Genomic DNA, 4,882 nt, shown 5'->3' with positions numbered 1-4,882 from the left:
CATGGGATGTAGAAATATTTTTTTCACATTTACTTCCTTGTAAAAACAGGTAAATCAATAGGGTTTTTCGTACGGATAAGTACCCAGTGAACGGTTCGTTTAGCTTTATATATTGTTCCTGGTGGGCGTTGTATTGGTTTTTCAGAAGTGTTAGACCTGTAAGAGAAAAATTTAAATGGTTGGGAAAGGCCATGGGATGTAGAAATATTTTTTTCACATTTACTTCCTTGTAAAAAGAGGTAAATCAATAGGGATTTTCGTACGGATAATTACCCAGTGAACGGTTCGTTTAGCTTTATATATTGTTCCGGGTGGGCGTTGTATTGGTTTTTTGGAAGTGTTAGACCTGTAAGAGAAAAATTTAAATGGTTGGGAAAGGCCATGGGATGTAGAAATATTTTTTTCACATTTTATTTCCTTTTAAAAACAGGTAAATCAATAGGGATTTTCGTACGGATAATTACCCAGTGAACGGTTCGTTTAGCTTTATATATTGTTCCGGGTGGGCGTTGTATTGGTTTTTCAGAAGTGTTAGACCTGTAAGAGAAAAATTTAAATGGTTGGGAAAGGCCATGGGATGTAGAAATATTTTTTTCACATTTTACTTCCTTATAAAAACAGGAAAATCAATAGGGATTTTCGTACGGATATGTACCCAGTGAACGGTTCGTTTAGCTTTATATATTGTTCCGGGTGGGCGTTGTATTGGTTTTTCGGAAGCGTTAGACCTGTAAGAAAAAAATTTAAATGGTTGGGAAAGGCCATGGGATGTAGAAATATTTTTTTCACATTTTATTTCCTTGTAAAAACAGGTAAATCAATAGGGATTTTCGTACGGATAAGTGCCCAGTGAACGGTTTGTTTAGCTTTATACATTGTTCCGGGTGGGCGTTGTATTGTTTTTTCAGAAGTGTTAGACCTGTAAGAGAAAAATTTAAATGGCTGGGAAAGGCCATGGGATGTAGAAATATTTTTTTCACATTTTACTTCCTTGTAAAAACAGGAAAATGGATAGGGATCTTCATACGGATAAGTACCCAGTGAACGGTTCGTTTATCTTTATATATTCTTCCGGGTGGGCGTTGTATTGGTTTTTCGGAAGTGTTAGACCTGTAAGAGAAAAATTTAAATGGTTGGGAAAGGCCATGGGATGTAGAAATATTTTTTTCACATTTACTTCCTTGTAAAAACAGGTAAATCAATAGGGTTTTTCGTACGGATAAGTACCCAGTGAACCGTTCGTTTAGCTTTATATATTGTTCCGGGTGGGCGTTGTATTGTTTTTTCGGAAGTGTTAGACCTGTAAGAGAAAAATTTAAATGGTTGGGAAAGGCCATGGGATGTAGAAATATTTTTTTCACATTTTACTTCCTTGTAAAAACAGGTAAATCAATAGGGATTTTCGTACGGATAATTACCCAGTGAACGGTTCGTTTAGCTTTATATATTGTTCCGGGTGGGCGTTGTATTGGTTTTTTTGGAAGTGTTAGACTTGTAAGAGAAAAATTTAAATGGTTGGGAAAGGCCATGGGATGTAGAAATATTTTTTTCACATTTTATTTCCTTGTAATACAGGTAAATCAATAGGGTTTTTCTTACGGATAAGTGCCCAGTGAACGGTTCGTTTAGCTTTATATATTGTTCCGGGTGGGCGTTGTTTTGGTTTTTCGGAAGTGTTAGACCTGTAAGAGAAAAATTTAAATGGTTGGGAAAGGCCATGGGATGTAGAAATATTTTTTTCACATTTACTTCCTTGTAAAAAGAGGTAAATCAATAGGGATTTTCGTACGGATAATTACCCAGTGAATGGTTCGTTTAGCTTTATATATTGTTCCGGGTGGGCGTTGTATTGGTTTTTTGGAAGTGTTAGACCTGTAAGAGAAAAATTTAAATGGTTGGGAAAGGCCATGGGATGTAGAAATATTTTTTTCACATTTTATTTCCTTTTAAAAACAGGTAAATCAATAGGGATTTTCGTACGGATAATTACCCAGTGAACGGTTCGTTTAGCTTTATATATTGTTCCGGGTGGGCGTTGTATTGGTTTTTTGGAAGTGTTAGACCTGTAAGAGAAAAATTTAAGTGGTTGGGAAAGGCCATGGGATGTAGAAATATTTTTTTCACATTTTACTTCCTAATAAAAACTGGAAAATCAATAGGGATTTTCGTACGGATATGTACCTAGTGAACGGTTCGTTTAGCTTTATATATTGTTCCGGGTGGGCGTTGTATTGGTTTTTCGGAAGCGTTAGACCTGTAAGAAAAAAATTTAAATGGTTGGGAAAGGCCATGGGATGTAGAAATATTTTTTTCACATTTACTTCCTTGTAAAAACAGGTAAATCAATAGGGTTTTTCGTACGGATAAGTACCCAGTGAACCGTTCGTTCAGCTTTATATATTGTTCCGGGTGGGCGTTGTATTGTTTTTTCGGAAGTGTTAGACCTGTAAGAGAAAAAATTAAATGGTTGGGAAAGGCCATGGGATGTAGAAATATTTTTTTCACATTTTACTTCCTTGTAAAAACAGGAAAATCAATAGGGATTTTCGTACGGATAAGTGCCCAGTGAACGGTTCGTTTAGCTTTATATATTGTTCCGGGTGGGCGTTGTTTTGGTTTTTCGGAAGTGTTAGACCTGTAAGAGAAAAATTTAAATGGTTGGGAAAGGCCATGGGATGTTGAAATATTTTTTTCACATATACTTCCTTGTAAAAACAGGTAAATCAATAGGGTTTTTCGTACGGATAAGTACCCAGTGAACGGTTCGTTTAGCTTTATATATTGTTCCGGGTGGGCGTTGTATTGGTTTTTTTGGAAGTGTTAGACCTGTAAGAGAAAAATTTAAATGGTTGGGAAAGGCCATGGGATGTAGAAATATTTTTTTCACATTTTATTTCCTTTTAAAAACAGGTAAATCAATAGGGATTTTCGTACGGATAATTACCCAGTGAACGGTTCGTTTAGCTTTATATATTGTTCCGGGTGGGCGTTGTATTGGTTTTTTGGAAGTGTTAGACCTGTAAGAGAAAAATGTAAGTGGTTGGGAAAGGCCATGGGATGTAGAAATATTTTTTTCACATTTTACTTCCTAATAAAAACTGGAAAATCAATAGGGATTTTCGTACGGATATGTACCCAGTGAACCGTTCGTTTAGCTTTATATATTGTTCCGGGTGGGCGTTGTATTGTTTTTTCGGAAGTGTTAGACCTGTAAGAGAAAAATTTAAATGGTTGGGAAAGGCCATGGGATGTAGAAATATTTTTTTCACATTTTACTTCCTTGTAAAAACAGGAAAATCAATAGGGATTTTCGTACGGATAAGTACCCAGTGAACCGTTCGTTTAGCTTTATATATTGTTCCGGGTGGGCGTTGTTTTGGTTTTTCGGAAGTGTTAGACCTGTAAGAGAAAAATTTAAATGGTTGGGAAAGGCCATGGGATGTAGAAATATTTTTTTCACATTTTATTTCCTTGTAAAAACAGGTAAATCAATAGGGTTTTTCGTACGTATAAGTGCCCAGTGAACGGTTCGTTTAGCTTTATATATTGTTCCGGGTGGGCGTTGTTTTGGTTTTTCGGAAGTGTTAGACCTGTAAGAGAAAAATTTAAATGGTTGGGAAAGGCCATGGGATGTTGAAATATTTTTTTCACATATACTTCCTTGTAAAAACAGGTAAATCAATAGGGTTTTTCGTACGGATAAGTACCCAGTGAACGGTTCGTTTAGCTTTATATATTGTTCCGGGTGGGCGTTGTATTGGTTTTTTTGGAAGTGTTAGACCTGTAAGAGAAAAATTTAAATGGTTGGGAAAGGCCATGGGATGTAGAAATATTTTTTTCACATTTTATTTCCTTTTAAAAACAGGTAAATCAATAGGGATTTTCGTACGGATAATTACCCAGTGAACGGTTCGTTTAGCTTTATATATTGTTCCGGGTGGGCGTTGTATTGGTTTTTTGGAAGTGTTAGACCTGTAAGAGAAAAATGTAAGTGGTTGGGAAAGGCCATGGGATGTAGAAATATTTTTTTCACATTTTACTTCCTAATAAAAACTGGAAAATCAATAGGGATTTTCGTACGGATATGTACCCAGTGAACCGTTCGTTTAGCTTTATATATTGTTCCGGGTGGGCGTTGTATTGTTTTTTCGGAAGTGTTAGACCTGTAAGAGAAAAATTTAAATGGTTGGGAAAGGCCATGGGATGTAGAAATATTTTTTTCACATTTTACTTCCTTGTAAAAACAGGAAAATCAATAGGGATTTTCGTACGGATAGGTACCCAGTGAACCGTTCGTTTAGCTTTATATATTTTTCCGGGTGGGCGTTGTTTTGGTTTTTCGGAAGTGTTAGACCTGTAAGAGAAAAATTTAAATGGTTGGGAAAGGCCATGGGATGTAGAAATATTTTTTTCACATTTTATTTCCTTGTAATACAGGTAAATCAATAGGGTTTTTCTTACGGATAAGTGCCCAGTGAACGGTTCGTTTAGCTTTATATATTGTTCCGGGTGGGCGTTGTTTTGGTTTTTCGGAAGTGTTAGACCTGTAAGAGAAAAATTTAAATGGTTGGGAAAGGCCATGGGATGTAGAAATATTTTTTTCACATATACTTCCTTGTAAAAACAGGTAAATCAATAGGGTTTTTCGTACGGATAAGTACCCAGTGAACGGTTCGTTTAGCTTTATATATTGTTCCGGGTGGGCGTTGTATTGGTTTTTCGGAAGTGTTAGACCTGTAAGAGAAAAATTTAAATGGTTGGGAAAGGCCATGGGATGTAGAAATATTTTTTTCACATTTACTTCCTTGTAAAAACAGGTAAATCAATAGGGTTTTTCGTACGGATAAGTACCCAGTGAACGGTTCGTTTAGCTTTATATATT

The sequence above is a fragment of the Paroedura picta genome, unplaced genomic scaffold (assembly GCF_049243985.1).
Source record: "Paroedura picta isolate Pp20150507F unplaced genomic scaffold, Ppicta_v3.0 Ppicta_v3_sca23, whole genome shotgun sequence".
NCBI classification, from domain to species: Eukaryota; Metazoa; Chordata; class Lepidosauria; order Squamata; family Gekkonidae; genus Paroedura; species Paroedura picta.
Note: the sequence above shows the minus strand (reverse complement) of the source record.